Here is a 22540-nt window from a genome sequence, read left to right as displayed (position 1 = left end):
TAATTTCCTGCTTCTAAATTGAAAAAAAAACTGAGGTTATTGTACTCTAATCTTGTCTCCAGTAACACTGTGATGAATCTTGGAGTCACTTCAAGCCAACATATGTCCTTCAGTGAGCACATCAAAGAACAATTAGGGGTGCCTTCATACATTTGCATAATATTTCCAACACTAGAAACATCACATCTCAGAGTGATTCTAAAAAACTAGTTCATGTATTAGAACGTCTACTGTCAGAATTCAATATTATCAGTAGCGGTTTTTGATACAGGCGGTTGCCCGGGGCGGCGTCACGGGCATCGGCAAAAAAAAAATTGCTCGTACTCATGCTGCCCCGACATCAGCCGGCGCATATTGGGAATGGCATAGGCACCGATCGGTTTTCTATTGCCCATTTGCTGGGAGTAAGGGCGCCCTCTGTTTGCGAGGTGCGCCTGCTGCTTGCGGCACACGGAGGAGAGGGCGGGGCGAGGGGGGATTCTCTGGCTGGCTGGAGCAGCACCCTAATAACAACAATAATAATAAAACAAAATAAAAACAAACCAACAAACACGAAAACACCAGACATTATGATACAGACTTATAATTTGCACCGATGTTTTTTCGAAATTCTATATACGAAAAGTGAGCGCGAGAACCCTCGGTGCGCCTGCTCGCTGCTGAAGTCAAAGTAAACTTTATTGTCATCTCCGCTACATACAGTCCAGTATATAGAGAGACGAGACGACGAGGCTCCAGTTACAGCAGTGCAAATAAACAAACAATAAATATAAGAAGAGTAAGAAAATAAATATACACTTTAGGACCAGGGGTAAAGGGATCAATAACAATTTAAAATTTATAATTTACAGTTTGATGATTTAAAGTCTCACACACAAACCGTCGAAAGGGGAGGAGAACCCTGCTGCTTCCAGATAGAGCACATTTCATTCATAATGTTGTAAATCCAAGCCCATTATCCATTCATGATTTGAATCCTGGGTTGTGTGAAATCCCAGAAATACACCTTAGACAAAGTGAATCTGTGAACTAAGGTGTAGGTCTGTTAGGTTATGTTGTGGTGATCCTCGGGTTTGGGATGGGTGTTCATACTGCAGTCCAAAATTAAAACCAATGGAAGATGGACAAGAAAAGTTCAAAGCCATCAGGTGCTCAGTTTAGCAAAAATAGAAAAGAAGAGGAGGAGAAACGAGCAAAAGATGCAGGTAAGCAGATGTGTCACTTTATAATGGCAGGTCATCCTGAAACAACCAGAATCAGAATACTTTATTACTAAGGAAATAATGTGGATTACAGTTACTCCAAAAAGATATGGTAATAATAGTAACAGTAACAGACTAAACTCCAAACAATACATTATGTTACAGATTTTAATATTAATTAGTGATTGTCAGTTGTTGATTTGTCCTGTTCTCAATGTATGATGAATTATAATGGCTGTTTGGTAGCTGTTTGCATACAATGCATACTCTCTCTCTCTTCATGTGTGTGTGTGTTTCTCTGGCGAAATTCAGTATGGTTCTGACAACAGTTTTATGTTAATGTATAATATTTAATATGTTTTGTGTGTGTGTGGGTGGGGGGTGGTGGGGGGGCGCCAGAGGGAGTGTTCGCCCGGGGCGCCAAAAAGGCTAGGACCGCCACTGAATATTATCATGGATTTCTAAAAGTTCTCTGAAGAGCCTTCAGTTCATCCACATTGCTACAACAAGAGATGTAACAGGGGTTATAAAGAGAGAATATATTTCTCCCTCATTGGCTTCTCTTTCTAACTCTAGAATCAAATTCAAAATCCTTATATACAAGCTCTTGGCTAATCATAAAGACCTCACAAAACCATATCACTGTAATTTTAAGTTCATCTTATCATAGTTCTTGGATGGCAAACACAGCAAAGGCGTTAAGGAAATATTATCTCTGCCAAAAGATATTATCTTATTTTCATAATCTACCAAAACCGAATCCATGTGAGGCTCTAACACTATTTTCAACTTCATATTTGCTCCACGAGTCTCTTCCCTGTCTTTAAAATCTGCTTGAGTTTCACAGCCTGAAGCTGAATAAAATGGCTCCTGTTCACATGAGTGGCTTATTATGATTCCAAATAAAACTGGCTTTTGTGTTTGCCACAAGGCACGGAAAAAAAACTTATTTTATGACTCAATAAAAATATGAAACAGAGGAGCAAACTATCCATAAAACCTGATTAAAACAGCAAAGACGGCCATAAAATGAAAGCTAATTTCTGAGCTAGCAGACAGAATGACTCAGTGTCTTGCTCAAAGTACGTAGAGCAGAACAAATGCTTGTTAAATAGCCTTATCCTGAAACAGCAAACAACATGAAATCTCTTCTTTGAAACCATGAAACTGCAAACATTCTTTTAATTTGTTAAACTCTTGGATGATTCCCACAAGAGGAAGTCATCAGAGCCCTTCCTCGATGAAAATAAAATGCAGGTTCAACGGACTCATGATTTCACCACCAACACCAATTCATAAATGACTTGTTAGGGGTTGGAATACAGATGTCTTTGTTGTTATCTCCAAGTTAAGCCTCAGGCTATAAAATTCTAAACTAAATATTTGACAACTCTTCATTTTTGAGCTTGTTTTGTAGCAGAGATAGATTGATGACTCCCAAAGAGAATTTATACACATACATCTACCTTATCCAGACTTACTCACAGGGCCTTACTATGAACTCCAACCTGCTCAATATAAAATGCCAGCATTTTTTCAATGTTTTGTTGTTTTTTCTAATAAAAGGAAAAGCAATATTAGGCAATACAGATTTACTGTAGAATAGGTAACAAATGTTAAGTTTGGTAGGTCATAATAACTAGTTGTTCATTTCAGCCAGTGGTTCTCAAACTTTTTACATCATTCCCCACATGGCAGGAAGAAATATTTTCACGCCCCATCTAAATCTGCGACTTTATTTAGATAATAAACTCATTCACAATGAATCCTTCAGTAGTTTTCAGACAACGTTCATTTCAAACAACTGCAATATTTGTAATATTTGTCACTAGTCGTCTTCATTAGTCTGCAGCACTTCTTCAAAAAAGCAACAAGTTAAAACAGAATGTGAACATTGCCAAACATGGAAAAAATCAAGTTCAGTCTGTTTTATTTAAAAAAAACAGAAATCCAGAAACTTGCGAACAGAGATGAAAAAGCCTTTGCAATATGACCGGGATACCACCAGATGCCCTCCAACTGAATCTTGCCACCAATTCTAAAGAGAATAATTCCAAACGAACTAATGCACTGATCTGTGTAAACCGACTTGGATGGATTGCAACATGTTGGTAATCTGTCTGCTTTTATTAGTCACACAGCAAACCTTCACCAGTTTGTCTGAGAGTGATTGCAGTCAGTCCAGTTATAATGGAGTGCTGCATTTCTCTCCTTAATTAGTGGAGTTGGGAGTCCTGAATTGAGTGACTTATTTTATGGTCAGCTCACACTCTTTGTTTGTTTTTACGGTATCGTATTTTTTGGACCATAAGGCTCACCGAATTATAAGCGAAACAAAACAGTCAGATAAATCAAACTTTACTCAGTGAACTGTTCTTGCTTCCTCCACTTTCATACCATTGATTCATTAATGTTGAATTCTCTGGCAGCTGCTCTATTCCCATGTTGTTGCAGTATATTAATAACTAACCTCGTATTGTGGATGAATTCTCTCAGTTGTTCTCCTGACTGAAGTTTGGTCCGTGTATAGCATCCTGACATGCGATTGCATTTGTTCCTAACCATCAGGAACTTTCACGTTAACTTTTATCGAGTGGAAAAAAAGTTAGCGTTCATCCTCCAGCTTCACTGTGTTTATGTTGTTATGCTAACATAGCTGTGCCGCTAGTGACCACGTAGCACATCATTATATACCAGCTAGCCCAACTTCAGTAACCCTACAAACGTCACTGCTGTTTAGTTTTCTGTCTTCATTTCTGTTGGAAGTGACAGCAGAGCTGTACATTTTAATTTTCTCAGAAATCTCTCAGTCAGAACATGCTATATTACATTTAGGTGGAAGCTAGGTCAGTAAGCACAACCAGACTTCATACACAAGGTGACCAGAGTATAAGGCGCACTGTCAATTTTTGACAGATTTTAAGTGCGCCGTATAGTGCAGAAAATACAGTAGTCTTCTTTCCTTCTTTCTGTTCAATCTTTGGAAGTTCTTTGTTTTTGTTATTTTCTTGAACTCCAATAATGTTGAGGATTTCATATGTTGGGTTCCTGTCATCCATAGATTTAAAGACAGTAATAATTAGCACTCATATGGTAAATGGCCTGTATTTATATAGCACTTTACTAGTCCCTAAGGACCCCAAAGCGCTTTACATATCCAGTCATCCACCCATTCACGGCAAGCTACATTGTAGCCACAGCCACCCTGGGGCGCACTGACAGAGGCGAGGCTGCCGGACACTGGTGCCACCGGGCCCTCTGACCACCACCAGTAGGCAACGGGTGAAGTGTCTTGCCCAAGGACACGACGACCGAGACTGTCCGAGCCGGGGCTCGAACCGGCAACCTTCCGATTACAAGGCAAACGCCCAACGCTTGATCCACGATCGCCCCTTATATACACTTTCCAAAGTAATTTAAGACCATCAGGTAAGGCAAATAGACGACGCCATCAACATGGCCCTACACTTCATCCTGCAGCATCTGGACTCCCCAGGAACCTACGCCAGGATCCTGTTTGTGGACTTCAGCTCTGCCTTCAACACCATCCTTCCAGACCATCTCCGAGGCAAGCTTTCCCAGATGAATGTGCCTGATCCCATCTGCCGGTGGATCACTGACTTCCTGACGGACAGGAAGCAGCACGTGAGGCTGGGGAAGAATGTCTCGGACTCCCGGACCATCAGCACCGGCTCCCCTCAGGGCTGTGTTCTTTCTCCTCTGCTCTTCTCCCTGTACACCAACTGCTGCACCTCCACCCACCAGTCTGTCAAGCTAATCAAGTTCGCAGACGACACCACCGTCATTGGGCTCATCTCTGACGGGGATGAGTCTGCCTACAGGAGGGAGGTTGAACGTCTGGTGTCTTGGTGCAGCCACAACAACCTGGTGCTGAATGCCCAGAAGACAGTGGAGATTATTGTGGACTTCAGGAAGCACACAGCCCCACTCCCCCCCATCATCCTGACTGACACCCCCATCACCTCTGTGGACTCATTCCGCTTCCTGGGTACCACCATCACCCAGGACCTGAAGTGGGAGCCCACCATCACCTCCGTCATCAAGAAAGCCCAGCAGAGGATGTACTTCCTGAGGCAGCTGAAGAAATTCAACCTGCCAACACGGACGATGATGCAATTCTACACTGCAATCATCGAGTCCATCCTCACCTCCTCCATCACCGTGTGGTACGCTGGAGCCACTATCAGGGACAAACAGAGACTGCAGCGTGTTGTGCGCTCTGCTGAGAAGGTGATTGGCTGCAGACTCCCATCTCTGCAGGACCTGTACACCTCCAGGACACTGCGGCGTGCAGCCCGGATCTCAGCTGACCCTTCTCACCCTGGACACAGTCTGTTTGACCTGCTCCCCTCAGGCAGGAGGCTCCGGTCCATTCGCACCAGAACCTCTCGCCACAAGAACAGTTTCTTCCCCTCTGCTGTTGGACACATGAACAATAACCACATGACTGTCCCCGCCACTAACACATGACCCTACGCTGTGTCACTGCATCATTTCATGTCTGGCACTGATCACCACCTGCACTCATGTATATATCTTTCTATGTAGCACTCATAATTCTTATTCTCATGTATATATCTCATGTATATCTCATGCACATATCTTTCTTTCTACATAGCACTTTAATTCTTATTGTCTGCACTGAAGCACCGCAGCAATTTCCTAATGTTGTAAACCTCAACATCTGGCAATAAACCCATTCTGATTCTGATTCTGATTCTGAAATACTAAATATTAAATATTCATTTAGTAAAACACTATTCTCCAGGTTGATTTCTCTTCTATTTTATTTCAAATGTGCTCTTGGCTATGGAGCAAAGGCAAGAACACATCTGAAATAAAATATTTAACAGTACTTTTAGTCTGATGTCTACTGTTCTTGAGTTCTTCCAGAGGTTTTAGAAAAGACATTTGAAGATGTTTACTTTACTTTTCATGGTGTCTCCGTATTATGTGCTGTTTTAACCTAAGCAGTCATATCAACACAGGCGTCATATTCATCATTAAATAGCTACTTTCTTAACAAGTTATTGGAGACTCGTTAAGAAATGTTCTAGGAAAAAACTTGACTGTAACAGAAAGAAAAACATTTTTTGTGAACAACTAACTGTGGAAACTCTGGCAAAAGAAACACCGGTGTGGTTGAGGGATAAAAAAAAAGTTCTCTATATGCACTTTAAGTTATCTTTTTCACAAAGGCACAAGCGTCTGCTGTTTGTAGCTTTGTGTCTGTCACAAACACCTTCATCTATTGTTGCCATCAAAGCTTTCCAGTGTCAAAGGAAATGCTATTCTGCACTAAACCTGACATTCAGGAGCTGCAGATATTACAGCTGAACTCCTGTGAAGCAGGAATCCACTGCAAACATTCTCATTCCTGTGGTGTAAAATAATCCGTAAGTGTTATTGAAAATCAGCTGGGATCACACATAACAGGTGCTGTCACTTCCAACTTGCATAGTGTATTTTAATCCATGCTAAGTATTTTTCTGGTCCTAAACCTGACAAAGTATTTTTAGAGCCTAAACTTACAATCAGACTTCTTAATTTGCAGTAAAAATGTTATTATACAGCATCCAAATATATTCAGGTTGTTTGATGAGTCTTATGAATCTTTGCATATATTAAAAGCTCTAACATCTTGGAAGCTTTTGCAACACTTCAAATAGAGGAAATTAACAGCTGGAAATAAAAGAGAGTGTCAGCCAACAAAGCAACAACAGATGTCAGTAAACAGTGAACAGCAGATACAGACGTCAGGATGATGCAGTGAAAAGCCGACAGAACTAAAACATCAAACTCATAAAAACAGCAAGAAAGGAAATCTTAAAGATTAAAAGTAGTTTAACTGAGATTAAACGAAAATAACATTTAGTTACAAGATGATACACCAACAAGGACACGGAGAAAGAAAGTTTTAAAAAAGGAGGCAGAAAGGTAATACTGAAGGAGAAAAAGGGGGTAGAGAAGATAACAAGGAGGTAAAACAAGTAAATAAGGAGGTAGAGAAGCAATGTATAGAAAAGGAAACAATGAAGTGAGGAAGGAAACAAAGAGGCAGGAAATGAAACAAGGAGGTAAAGATTCAAATAAGGAGTTAGGGAAACAAAAGGGTACGTAAAGATGCAAAATAGGAGATAGAGAAGATAAAAAGGACGTAGAACAGTGAATGGTGGTTAAGAAAACAAGGCAATAGAGAAGATAAGGGGCCTGTTCTTCGTACGTCGCTTACTACATCCAAGATCAAATGACACATCCAAGACCAAACCATCGTGCTAACCGTGAGCTCGCTAATCCGGTTCCCCGAACACGCCTGCTGTTGACGATTAGTACAGCTGGACGCAGTAATGTGACATCACTGGGTGTCGTAAAAGGGGCTACGCATCGATAGTAGAAACATTGATCGGCAACCCGCTGATTGGTCGGCGAAAATGTCGAAGGGGCGTGCTCGGTATTTTCCGGCAGCAGAGCAAGAACTCATGAGTGAGGGATTTCAGGAGTTTCAGAGTTTAATTAAAACGCAAGAGAACACTGCAAAGGCTGCAGAAGCAAGGAGAGAGGGCTGGCAGAAAGTTGCTGACAAATCAAACTCGTAGGTAATTTAATAATAATAATAATAATGGATTGGGTTCATATAGCGCTTTCCAAGGCACCCAAAGCGCTTTACGATACCACTATTCATTCACTCCCACATACACACTGGTGGAGGCAGCTACGGTTGTAGCCAGGCTGCCATATCGCGCCATCGGCCCCTCTGGCCAACACCAGTAGGCGGTAGGGTAGATCTATCATATGACACTATATTGTCCAATATCATATGGCATTATATTATATTATAATATGTTATATTATATCCCCTTTCACATTAGAGCCACAACAGGACCCACAAGAACATGGGAACAAGTAAAAGTGGAATACAGGAGTATTCTACAGAATGGTAATATTTATCTCTTAGATTGCTTTTCGTCTCTTGGCAAGGTAATACTGGCCTGTAATACTCTGTTAGTTTGTTCATAACAGCAACCAAGAAAAGGGCAGAGGAAAAAAAGACAGGTGGTGGTCCTGCACCCCCTCGTCAACAAGTTGGTTAAGTAAATAATATCCTCACGGGAATATCGATATCTCTCAATGAGCACACTGTCGCGCTGAGCTAAAGGATCCTGTCTATCCCGCAATATACGCTGAATTCTGAGGACTCTCCTTATCAATCTTGCACCTTCCGCAATGGGCTGCTCGCGTATACGGACAGGACATGGCTGCGACAGGCTTCCCAAATCCACCTTCGCTTTTATAGCCGTGGTCTCTCATCTTGATTACACGAAGTAATTTACAATTACTACTCTGAAATATGAATTACATCTGTAATAATCACATACATGTAATAGAATGTTAATAGTACATTTCCCTTTTTTAGGAAATGACCTGTATGTATCTGTGTGACATCAATAAAAGGATCAAGTGCTGCATTATCTTTAGTTACATTGATGTTATTTATTTATGGTGAAACAGTGGTGGAATATCGCTGTTGCTTTCGTATAAATGAAGCGGACATACCTGCGTGGCCGCGATCTAATCCTGTTTACATAAAGTAAACCTGCTCCCGAGCAGGTTTACGCTTACGGCTCTGTTGCTATGACAGCAAGTCCCGGATGAGCTTCGGGGAACCGAACGATCCGGGATCACGCGAAATCGTCAACAATCTAATCCAGCTAACTTACTTAGCGAGGTACGAAGAACAGGCCCCAGAAGTAAGCAAATAAGTAAACAAGGGGTTAGAGAAGCAAAAGATGAGGAAGAAGAGGAAACAAGAAAAATAAGAAAACATACATTTAGCTAAGAAAATGTGAGAAGGAAACAAGGGGATGGTGAAGGGAACCGGGAAATGTCAAACTATGCTTGAAAAATGAACATTAAATGAGGACACAGCAGCAGGGCTATTCTTATGCAGCTTCACTGTTTGACTCCTGCAGGACATTTGTGAAGAAAGTGGTTGTTTCGCTTGCCCACTGTGAGGAGACGCGTCACAGACAGCCGAACAGGTGAAACAGGGCCAACACAGAGAGACAAATGAAGAAAGAGCAGACAGAAATGTAAGAGGAAAAGAAAACAAGTATGTGATATGTGACAGCGCAGTGGAACAAATGGAAAAATGAGAGCCAACAAAGAAGGAAAACAACAGTTTCAAATTGACAGATGGAAAAAAAGATAAAGCACAGACAGATGTGTCCTCAGTCGTGCACAGAAATGTCTGCAGCGCTGCAGCATTTATTAGCTCTGAAAATTTGGAGCAGACATTTATTCAGACACAAGCTCCATCTAAGCCCAGAGACACGAAAATTGGCTCTCACACACTTCTGCTGGTGCCTTTTTATATTTTGTAAGGCCCCTTAGTGATCCTAACCTCACTATGACACACTTTACAGCTATTTAAAGAGGAGGGCAGGATCCTAACATTTTATTACATTTGAGAAATATCTTAATTTGCAGGAAAGAAAAAAGTTGTTGCTTTCTAACAAATCACATCTGCTCAGATTCCAGATCTATCAGTGAGTCTTATTTTTCAACAGTGTACTCTTCATTTTAAAGAGGTAGCAGATACTTAAACCGAGCATCAGCCTTGGAGGCTTAGAAGCAAAGCCAATGCTTAAACGCCAACAACTGCAGTTCCTCTAATGTCCACTTGGGGCTCCAAAACGAGTCATTTCCCATAAACTCACATCATTAAAATGTCAGTGTTTACAGCAGTAATAAACGTCCTGCTATCAAACGAAATGGTTGCGGTCTTTATGGATAGTTTCCTTCTTCATAACAGCTGTACAGGGTTATTCTTTTAGATTTTATCAGGGCTGAGGAGTGGATATGCAGATGCTTTAATTGGTTGCACTTCATGCAGTTATCTAACAAAGATACAGCTTGCTGTGTGGTTAATTGTAGTTGACCACCCAAGTCCTTCGTGCTCCAGCTTTTGGTGAATAGATTTGCAGTGTTTCATTCCTGATGAAGCCCTAATCTCCTTTCCCTGCTCAAAACCGGTAGGAGATTAAAAAACCTGAATGAATGTTGATGTTGCTTCCACATAGAATACAGGAGGATACAGTTGGAGTTCAGATCAGATTATTGCAATGAAGGAATGAGACCCAACTGTCTTTGTTGCCGTTTTTTATTTAACAGCAACTAATCTGGTCAGTTCACTGTAGTGAACAGACATCAGAACAACATCTTCTTCTTTGAGCCTTTCTGATTTCTGAGCTTCCTGCTTGAAAATGTAATGCCCAAATTTAATTGATTATTTCTCTGCAATTACAAACTCTGTCCTTACAATCTTGGTATCAAAATAAAGCTAAAACTTGGGAAATTTCATCAGAGATGTAAATATTGAAGCAGATATTACTGTGTCAAAGTTACTGAGATTGGAACACAGAAAAAGTAAGTAGATTTTATCCTCGCCTAATTTTATTTTTAATTTTTAGCATATAACCCTTTTAAAAATATGCCTCAGATCACATTTCATTCCAGAAATTCAGTAACTAACATATAAACATCATCTGTGCAAAGATTTATGTTTCTAAAGTGAAACAGTGAAAAATTACAGCCCTGTCAATACATGAATATCCAGACGTTGTACAAATATGTCCAATTTTGGCACACAATTGGACACCATGCCAGTTGAATTTTTTAGGTATTAAAGAGGAGAAATTAATAAATTTTATTAACAGGCCTAAAAATGCTTTTTTTCAAAGTATATTTTTGAAGAATTAACCACACATTTACATGGTAATGGCCCTTTTCTGCCGTGCGCATGGAGCGTTTGATTGGCCTCTGGCCCTTTAAACTCCAAGGGGCTGTAACTTTGTTTTTTTTTGGTCAATTTGCGTGATTGACACCTCTTTTTAATCGTTTGAGCCAATAGATTCACAGTAACAATGCCACGTTCACGTCATTTCAACCAATCAGACGTTGTAATGCCAAAAACCCACGTGGGCCCATATTTACTGCATGTGGCGTCTGTCCAGTCACGTGTCTGTAGGTGGGTCTAAAATGGAGGTTGTTGACGGAAAACGGCTCTGATGTGGCTAGGTAGGCATGGTAACTACTGATAATCACGTGGCTACCGGCTACCGGCGAAAATAACAGAAGGAATCGGGAAGCCAATTTCTGTCTTAGCGCATTTGCGCCGCTGTGTGTTTTTGTGGTCTTCTTTTGCGGCTCATTCACTGAATTTTGGTCAGAGTGTGGTGAAACTTGGTGTGTGGAGTCAGTAATAGCTCTGGAAGCTAACCAGCCTGTCTTTAGCCGATTATATGAAGTCTGAAGAATTTCTGGTTCGGTTTTGTTTGTTTAGCGGACTTCTGCGCATTTACATAACTGCTCGTTTAATCATGGCTTTTTTTCGGTGTGTTTGGTGGTTGTAGAAATGGTTTATATGAGATTTTAGCTGAGATTCAGAGGTTTCTGTGGATATCACACATGTCTGGACTTATATTTCTCAACCCATGTTATAACCGATTAAACGTGATCTCCTCCTTTTTGCCCCCGATACCGGGGGCGTGGGGCTTAAGTGTACTTTGTAATTTGTTGCATTTTGGATTTTCACTCATGGGAACAGGGTCTAAAGTATTCATGCAGGATCAAATATACACATACACCCCACTTACATTTGGTTAAATGTCCCTTAGCAAGTTACACTTTGTTTTTGGTAGTCATGAGCAAGGTTTTTTGACTATTATTTGACTACTCCTGACGGAATTGGTAGAGTTCATTGAAGCTGGTTGATTTCGTGACATAGACCTAGCTTTTAAGCGCAGTCCACAAATTTTCAGGAAGGTTGTGCTTTGGGCTTTGGGAGGGTCATTCCAGAAGTTTAATGTTACTGTTAGTTAATCTTAGCATGCTTTATCCATTCCAAAATCATTTTTGATTTGGTATCAATGGACAAGTTGTATCCAAGTTTCAACCATCTGGCTGCTGATTTAGAGTGAAGTTGAACAATTTGGAGGTCCTCTTTCTTTATTATTCCATTTTGTTTTAATGCAGTGTACCACTGGCACCAAAACAGCCCCAGAGCATGATGCTACCATCACCATGCTTTACAGTTGGTACAGTGTTTTTAGGTTTGGAACATTCAACTTTACTCCTCCAAACATGTCACTTGCCCCAATGCCCAAAGAGCTAAATTTCCATCTAATCAGACCATTAGAATTTCAAATTTCAGTCAAGCTTGAATGGGTTGATTTCAGAACAGGGGCTTCTTTCTTCTCAGTCCATAGCAATGTAAAACTGTCTTCACTGTGGACAGTGACACTCGTTTTCCAGCAGCTTCTGGTTCATGGCACTCTTGAGTCTTGGTAGTTGCTGGTTTGTTTCTGAACATCTAACCGTGTGTGTGTGTGTGTGTGTGTGTGTGTGTGTGTGTGTGTGTGTGTGTGTGTGTGTGTGTGTGTCATTCACACCCATGATCACCATCAGGTGGTTTAGATCACTTTATTATCAATTAATAGATAGAAGATAACAATATATGCAGTACTTTGAAACAGCATTTTCTGTATCTGAGTGCCGAAGCTATACAGCAAATGGATGCAGCTTGCTAACCAAGCTAGCTACAGTAGGCTGATAACTTAGCACTCTGTCCTCTTATGAAAACATGGTGACTTCTTGCTATGAAACAAACTGCTAATGCTGAAGCTTGTGTAACCAACGCATTGCATGCTAGTCTATCCTTTACATACAGTCTGTGATTTAAATGCATCACACAGACAAAACAGCAGCGTGTGTGTGTGTGTGTGTGTGTCTGTGTGTGTGTGTGTGTGTGTGTGTGTGTGTGTGCGTGCGTGCGTGCGTGCGTGCGTGCGTGCGTGCGTGCGTGTGTGTGTGTGTGTGTGTAAACATAAAACAATGAGAGTTCTCTCAGTCTGACCTTCCCCACACAACACAGTCATCTTTTCATCTTTATTTTTTTCCACATTACTACAGATGGCATTATCAGCTCTGCACTGTCTGTGAAGAAGCACTCAATGCTTTAAAAAAATTGCCCCGGGACTATGTGATTTAAATATAGATGTAAAATGTATGTTTGTTTGTTTTTATTTCTTTTGAATGTGGAATAAATGAATAAAACGCATCTGTATTAATTTCTTAAAAACACTGCTGGCATCTAAGCCTGTTTTTCCATTGCTCAGTTCTTTTACCTTCAATATATTTACATTAATTCAAATTCACTGGTCAAAAAAAGGAAAAAGTAAGAGGAGATGTGATCCATTTAACTGAATAAATAATAGGAATATTAATTGATTTATTCATTTTAACTGAGCATTACCAATTAATTTGCATAGATTTATTTTCTCCAGCAGTCATTTCATTCTAGGATGTTTCCATCACCTCCAGCTGTTTGGTTTCGTCTGATTCTCTTTCTGTTTGCAGTCTGTGTGCATTCAGCTGCAGATTTTCACGTATAGGTGGAGAGGCACAAACACAGCAGCTTGTCCAGAGATACGACAGCATAATGTTGACACTAACTGCACTCCCAACCCTGAGCGAGTAACAACAAAAATTGGTATGTGACCTCCAGTACAGCAAATGCCACAACTGAATTTCTTCTGTAGCAACACTATAACACTCATGAAATTAAAGCGATAAACAAAACACAGTGAGAATAGTGCAGGCTGCTCACTTACAAAGTCATTCTCAGTCATAGGAACCAACATTAGGCAGTGGGGGACATTTTACACACCACTGGAATCACTTTACAACTCATACCAGGGATCATATTCTCAGTTCAACATGGTGAAGACAACAACAGCAGTAACAATAGCAATCATAACAGGTAGAAGCAAAATGTTCTGTTAGGTTAAGGCAATAAAGTAACTACTTGATCAAGGTTATGTACTAAAACTGTTACATTCAGGAAAGTTCTTCTGACAATGTGTGTGCACAAACTTGAAATAATCTTCCTACTCTAATATATTCCTTTCAAAGTTGTACTGACAGTAACGACACCAATAATCATAGAATACGTCACATTGTGCCATGAGGCTAATATTCAGGACTTTAACTGCACCTTTAAATGTTAAACGCTACGAATAATTTAATAAGTGAAAGCTTTCTTTAAAAAAATTTTTAGTTTTTTAAGTTTTGTTTCCTTTTGTTTTCCATATTTATTTGTCTGCACTCTGAATTCAAATGCTTAAAAAAGGAAGAAATTCATTATTTCATTAATATTACCCAAAAGACAGAGAAATTGTGACTTTGTTAGGGCCGTGAATGTGTGGTTTGATTATATTTGATTAACATTGTTGGCAATGTAAGAAAGCAATCCCACAGCTGTGTAAAATTAGACAGAAATATTAATCAAGGCTTACTGAAAAAGAGGTGCTCATTGTTTGATCTCAAAGGATCTGACACTGAAGTCTGACATTTGCAGTTGAGATTTCAAACCAAGCAAATGTTAAAAATACTGTAACAGAGTATGATGTTACGTAGAATTAAAATACCAAGTAATCACTGATTACAAAGGACATCAGGAACCACATGACCTGTGCTGGAATGGCTTTTCTTTCTCTGTGTTTCATGTCTACAATGTGACTTTCTGACTTCTCCGTTCATCGTCAGTTCTCTGAAACATGTTAAAGACCACATGATTAATGGACAGCCTTTCTCCACATCTCCTCTCCATAGTATGATGAACTATCGATTAACCCACAGATCACCCCTATCTATCGATCGCCTCATGTTCTGACACCCGTAAAAAGTGCAGAGAGGTGTGGAGAGTGATAGTCTCTGATGCAAGAAGTGGAGCAGACAATTAGGACATATGGCGGCGAGATAATGACAATGATTAATTAAGATGTACCAAATGGTCAGTAGCAAGGAAATTAACTTTCAAAGAAGTTTTCAGACAGAAGCCCAAAGTTCACAGACATCTTTGTAAGGAAGCGCTATGAACTGTCAATCTGTGGACAGCAGAAGAAAGGGTGTTGTGAAGGTGTTAGCAGCAGATCCTTTGAGCCCTGGGAGTTACGTTGTAGGCTCTACATGGATCAGATTCTTTCTTTCCTAAATACTCGGTTAAATTGAGACTTAGGTAATACGGAGGTTGAGTCACAAGCTTGAACTCTTCATTCACAAACAATGTTCACAGTTTGCAAGGACAAAACCTGCTGCTGGAAACAACATGATTCATCTTGTATTATTGTACGGTCTTAACCTTACAATATAAAGCAACTTGAGGCAACTCTTGAATCCTCTTCCGTTGCATCATGGTCCAGTTCCAACAGCCATTTTCTCACTATAAGGAGGTTCAGCCAAAACGTTTGAAGACAAGCCCATGCACAACAAACTCTGAAACACTGTTCTGAATCCTTTTCACCAAAACCAGCATTGTCAACCTAGGCCTTAAGGGGACTTTGAGAATTTCTTTTTCAGAATGTATTAGATTCAATGATAAAGGATTCCCATTAATGAGCAGTTGAATTAGTTTAACTAGCAAAGGTCATTAACACAAATATTTAATCAGCCAATCACATTGCAGAAATTCAGTTCATTCAGGCATGTAGACATTAGTCAAGAACATGCACAGTCATACTTCAGTTTGACTGTGCATGGTTGTTGGTGCCAGATGGACAAAGAATAAAGGTTTCTGGCACAACTTCACCTGTTTCCAAGATGCATGAGGAACAACAAGGGCTCTACAGCAGCAGACCACACCAGGTCCCATTCCTGTCAGCTATGAGCAGGACAACTAAGGCTAAGTAGGCCTAAATTGGTCAATTTCTGCTATGGCATTCAGATCTAGGATCAGAATTTGGAAAGTATGAATCCATCCTGCTTTGTATGAACAGTTGTGGCAGCTGTTGATGTAATCCTGTGGGGGATATTTTCTTGGAACACTTTGGGCCCCTTTGAACCAACTGAGCATCGTTTACAACTGCAGCCCTTTTGCTGACCATGTCCATGTTTTTATGGCCAAAATGGTTGGAAGCAGCCATCAGAAGGCATCAGAAGATGGATAATACACGTCACAGAGCTGAGATCACCTCAAACTGGTTTCTTGAACATGAGTTCAGGTTAGCCAAACTGCCTCCACCAACACCAAATTTCAATCTAATAGAGCTCCTTTGTAATGTGGTCATATTATAGATGTGAATCTGACAAATCTACAGCAACTGCGTAATACTATCATGCCAATATGGGCCACGATGTCTGAGAAATGTTACTACAACTTTGCTGAATCTATGTCATGTAGAATTAAGGCAGTTATAGTCACCTGTGGCTCAGGAAGTAAAGTAAAGTAGGTTGGAAATGATAAGATCTAATTTTGAGGTTGGTAGTCTGATGTTTGACTCCTCTAGGCTATATGTTCCAATATCCTTGGGCAAAATACTGAACCGCCGCATTTTCCTGAACGCATCCATCAAAGTGTGAGTATGTGAAGGCTAGGTTTACAGTGTTTAGACATGGAAAAAATGTGTGTTGATTGCTAAAACAGAGTAGAAAACTGGTTTATAAGCAACAGTTCATTGTTTATAAAAGCAAAATAACTCACTATAACACTAATATTCTCACAAATTTCTCTGTAAACATAAAATCTCTCAATAGTATCATGTATATTAGACTGACAGTATAAGAGTAAATAATACTTACATTGGTGTACAAACTTTCTCCATGTCTTCACACTAAAATTGAATAATAAACACCATGATTTCACTATTCTTTGTCACCCACAAAAGTGGTCCCTATAATGTGACAGATTCCCGGCTCCACAACATTAATACCACAAGTCCACAACATTAGATGCATGCAAATCATCTAATAACAACAGCGCTGTACAACCCTACTGCTATGAATTCAGACCCCCACATTCACAGAGGATACATGGAATATGTGTTATGTAATGTGTGTGTAATATATTCTGCTATATCTGTCAATAAACCCTCGGCTGCAGCAGGATGTAATTTCTGTTCTGCTCACAGCTGCAGCTGAAGATAACTGGTCTTCATAGCAGCATTGTAATAGTCTGAGGTGACAAGTTCAGGTTTTCATTTCCAGCAGCAGACATTTTCACCTTCAGCAACATTTTTAAAAGCTACTATTGTGCTTTTCCCCCTTCTTTTTGTGTATAAATTGCTCCCGGGTTAATCGGAATGCTTAAAATTTCGTCATATTCAAATCCTCACACTTTATACTCACCACCTTCTTAGGTTCATTATGACCCCTTAAGTCCATGAGAATTCATCTTGCTTACAGCTTCTTGTGAGCAAGAATCTCAAGATAGGCCACGTTTGAATGCTACATAATGTCTTTACCCTTGAAGGCCTAGGTGTGCTGCATCTGCTGGCAGCCAGTCATCTTCAACAGTAGGCCAGGACTTCCTCGAAGACAGTGTGACACTCCTACAGGGGAGGTTCCACAAAGAGGTTTAGGTGCTCAAAAACTGCCTGATAGCTTCTGAAATGGCCTAATGTTTGCAGTGTGGCAGACAGATCATTCTGCTAGAAGAGAACATTGATTACAAGAACAATTCATCAATGAGGGGCTCCTATGGTCTCCAGCACCATTATTTTGACACTGTCCTTGGATTCTTGTTGTTTATGAGGTGGAGCCTCCAGTTAGTGTCTTAAACTCTTCCTGAGAAATGCACTCTCCTCCTGCTATTGGGTTGTTGCCTGCAGGAGACGTGTGGTTGGCAGCAATATTGAGGTTAGTGGTACATGTAACCACATAGACCCAAACAACATCCAAATAACTGTCAGGACTTAAGGTTTCCCCAGTAAAGGCTGTACAAATACAGCTCATTTGCAGTGATACTGATGTGGCTAAAACACACCATGCATCTCATAAAGAAGCTTAACAAATATGTATAATAAATTATGTAACAGAGACATGAGGACATCTTTTCAGTGACAACAGCTCTTTTTTCTCTTTATAATCCTCACCTCGAGGGAAATGGAAGAAATGTATCACAAATACCAAAGAGCCTGAGAATTATTAAAGTTCCTGAGGAATAGTTAAACTCCTCTAAGACCTTACATCCAAAAATAAACACCTTCTGAGACCATTTGTTTCTTCTTCTTTTTTTCAGATTCACAAACCTTAAGGGATTTTTGCAAGGCCTGGGAACCCAAAAGGAGGTCCAAGGCTGAAGAGTTTGGATTATTCAAGTATTATTTCTGGTCTAAGTTTAGCAGTAGGAGGTCTGGTTTTATCCTTCAGCTGCTCTGCTAAAACACTGCTGATGCTGGCATGGTCCCAGGACCAGAGTTCATACAAATTCTGAGTAGTTTTAGAACTCACCATTTTTACTTTGACTAAACAAATGAAAGTCAGTACGACAAATTATAAAAGGAGGATCAAAACACTGGTGGAAGACGTCTTAACGAGGATTAAAAGAAGAACTGGGAAAAACAAAAGGAGAATATAAAACTGAAAGAATATTTTACTTCTGTTCAGATGTTTAACTTGACAAGTAAAAAGCCACTATTTATGACATGATATATTATGCATGCAACCAAAGTCTTCCTCAAATGGGACTGGTCAGGTCCAAAGATCCTGTCCCATCCCAAAAACTGCTGTCCCTCTGATATGCTCAATTTTAATCTCATCCATTCTGGTCACTCCAGGTGAAATCTTAACATCTTCAGCTCTGTAACATTCAGCTTGTTCGTCTCTATCTTTGTCAATACTATTGCCTCCAAACCAGACATGATAGCAGGTGTCACAACCATTTTGTAAGCCATCTCCAACAACTTCACCCTTCTTCACCTATGTTGTGCACTCTTTGTTGCTTCGGATTGTTTACCCCAGATACTTCAACTCATCTGTCTCCACTACCTCTGCTCCTTGCATTTTCATCTTCCCCCCTGTCTCCTTCACATTCACACACATGTATTCTGTCTTACTTCCTCTGAATTTTATTTCTCTTCTCTCCAGAGCATACATCTACCTCACCAGGCTCTCATCCAACTGCTCTCTAATTCTCACAATAGATAACAATGTCATCTGCAACCATCCTTACCGCCACCTGTCATACTGTCATACTCATCTGTCATACCATAGATGTTCTTCCGTGTATAGGAAACATCAACCACCTTCTTGGTAATATCCCTCACCACTTCAAACTGTACTTTCTCAGTCCCCTGTTAATATCCCTACCACCAAGAGCCTATCTCAGCTTCTCCCTGAAGTCTGTACAAAATTCTTCCATATTCAAAGTCTTGCTTGTACCTTTAGTTACTTCCTCTTCTTTTTTAGGATCTTGAGGTTAAAACATATTTATTTATACTAAGAGCTGGACATTTTAACATTGGATCCTATGGGAACTGACTCACTTTTGGAGCCAGCCTCAATTTGATTTTAGATGAACTGCAGTTTTTGGCATTTGCACTTTGGTATCATTTTTAATGCTTTGTTCAGTGAAATAAAAGCTTGCCCTTTCATAATCCTTCTAACAATTACACAACATAAAACAAATTGCTGTCAGCAGGTTTGCAAAGCACAGAGAAATATTCAGGTTTTTCTTTCTTTAAATAGCCACCCAACAAATGAAGACAAGCTCACAGTAAACAAAACAACAGCACACAACACAAAAGACAGTGTGTTGATTCAATTACAGAGGTCAATGTGTATTTACAAAGTCAAACATTATATTACACCATTAATAACAGTTCTCAGAGCAGAAGGCTGAAGAATTCTCTGTTGTGCTGATACTGTGATGTTACCTCCTGTTCAAAACAGAAGCAGTGGACAGGATTCAACAACTGAACATCTTCCAGGTTTGGGGGTGCTGACGTAAAATCTTTAGAAGGCCTTTTAAAAGGCAGGTTTAAATAGGCTGACGGACTGGAAATGGGCACAGAATGGAACAGTCACTCGCTGATCCAAGTTACAATGGTAAACTGCCCAAAATCCTTTAGTAACGTGAACCTGGTTAATTTAGGGGCATGCACCTGATGTGGGGGCTATCCCATTATATGAATGTGATTGACACATCTACATTTAAATAGAGGAACAACTTAGCTAAATAGAAAAATCTAGAAGACTGGGTTTTCCCTTGTCTCTATCAGCACCTTTTCTCTCTTCTTCCACAAACTGTATCTTCCTCTGATGATTTGTACTCACAACATGTCCATATGTCTTAAAGGACAGTCTGAAAATTAATCCTGCTGCCTGAGCCTGATATCAGAGCTACACAGTGTCCATCTGCCCAGAGCAGGGTGGATTTTCATATCAAACCTTTATTTAAAGAGGCAGAATTCAGTAAGCGTGAACATCTTTTTGTCAGCCTTGTCCTGCCTCAAGTTTTGACTGAATTTGAAGGCCGTTCTGGTCTGTTTTTTCTTAGAAAACTGCTTTATCACCTCAACCCCATCAATCAGATTTGAAAATGTTCTTAAACTGACAGGTGAAGGATGCAAAATTACATCCTTGCTCACATGCGACACACTGAATTCAGTGTCTGTCGGGTGTATTATTTTACAGTCCATAGTGTCAACATTCTCACACTTTGACAACCTAAAACTCTGTTTCTTCAAAGCGCATTCAGTTAATTTCTGTGATGTTTTGACTTAAAGCAACTTTAAGGTGCTTTAGGTTGTAAGGAAAAGACCCTAGAATAATAGAGCACACCTGACAACTGTGGGGAGGAAGAATTCCTTTTTAAAAGGAAGTGACCTCCAATAAAACCAAGCGAAGGGCAGGGCAATCATTTACCACAACTAGTTTGAGGTGGGGCAGAGACAGCTCTGATTGAAAGATGGATGATGATGACACCTATCTGCTAGGCCTCACCTCAGTTAATTAGAGTCCCTAACTGGACCTCTGGACCGAGTTCGTATTGTTGGAGCATTTTGTAATATTTTTGATTCAATTATTTGATTTTAAAAAAATCACATGGCTTACTGTGCCGTATTGTTTAAGTCAAAGTTCTATTACTTTATTAGCCTCTTAACACTAATTAGCACACGTGTGCGCATGTGCATTGCCTCTGTGTAGTTTATAAGTGCAGGTTCCCAAAAACAGTTTAATAAGTTGTAACACTACTCATGTCGATTTTAATGCAAGGGTTGTTTCTATGTAGGTCTCACTAAAAGGATGGATGGGTGGCATATCTGTGAAAGTTCTCAGTCTTCCAGGTCATCGTAGTCAAAGGAGCTTGGAAAGAAAAGTGTCTGGACTTCTTTAAGTTGCTTGAAGACGTTTCACCTCTCATCCGAGAAGCTTCTTCAGTTCTAAGGTCAAATGGTGGAGAGTCCCAGATTTAAACCTAGTGGGAGTGCCTCCCCAAAGAGGGACAAAAGGACCCCCTGATGATCCTCTACCTAATCACATGAGCCAAGGTGTGAAAACAGGTGTAGGTCACAATCAGCCAGGGTTTCGGGTGAGTTCATTGTGAAACCTGGCCCCACCCTGCATTTGAAATGTTAGCTACCATAGCAGTATAGTATTGCAACATGGCATTTGGGTCTTCTAACTAAAATAGGAAAATAGGAACATAAATGGTGCCATCGTTGCCAGAATAGGCCCACATCTGGTTGACATACAGCCTGCCATGACACCCAGTCAGAAGTGCCAGCTTAATGCCGAATCCGGGCCAGACCTGTTTTCTATGAGCCTGGGCCCCATAACCCAAACCACAATCGGACATAAAGCACTTTATTGAATGGGTGAATAAGGCTTATAGTAAGAAAGTGCTTTGAGTGCTCGGATAGTGTGGAAAATGACAATATAAGGACCAGTCTGTTTACCTTTTCATTTTTATTTTTTCTATCGTTCCCATCCACAAGCGAATTCAGGGACACCAATTAAATCCTCTTTTTCTTTTACTTCTAAGACAAAAATGCTCACAAACCAGCTGGTGACATCACAGTAGCTACATCTATCTTTATATACCTAGGCTTGATTGACACCAGTTGACATACTATTATACCTCTGTGGATGTTGACTGGATTGCCCAAGTTGCATGCTAATGCCAGGTGAAAACTAGTTCCTCTCAATGGGATGAAGCAGAACAGTCCAACAGATCAGTCCCTGTTCTCATTTCCTGTTTTTGACATGGAGAAAAAATTCTCAATTCAATATGAAAATAATTCACAATACACAGACTCGTGCTTCACACAACATGAGTCAAAGAGTCAACAGTTTAAAAGAAAGGAGGTGAAGAAATAAGATGTGAGAAAATGAGAAAATAAAGCCTTTGAGCTTAATGAAGTGATGTGACTGTACTATTACAACACAACCCGCAGCCTAATGTTAGAAATGGTCAGTCAGACTAGCAAAGGAAGCTATAGACTATTTTTCAGGTGCATTTTGGTGAGTCATATAGGCCC

The sequence above is a fragment of the Copadichromis virginalis genome, linkage group LG3, assembly GCF_057382275.1.
Source record: "Copadichromis virginalis isolate Kocher_CV1m ecotype Utaka linkage group LG3, C_Virginalis_male_GT1.1, whole genome shotgun sequence".
Classification (NCBI taxonomy): Eukaryota; Metazoa; Chordata; class Actinopteri; order Cichliformes; family Cichlidae; genus Copadichromis; species Copadichromis virginalis.
The sequence above is the reverse complement of the archived record's forward strand: the minus strand, read 5'-3'. Positions refer to the sequence as shown.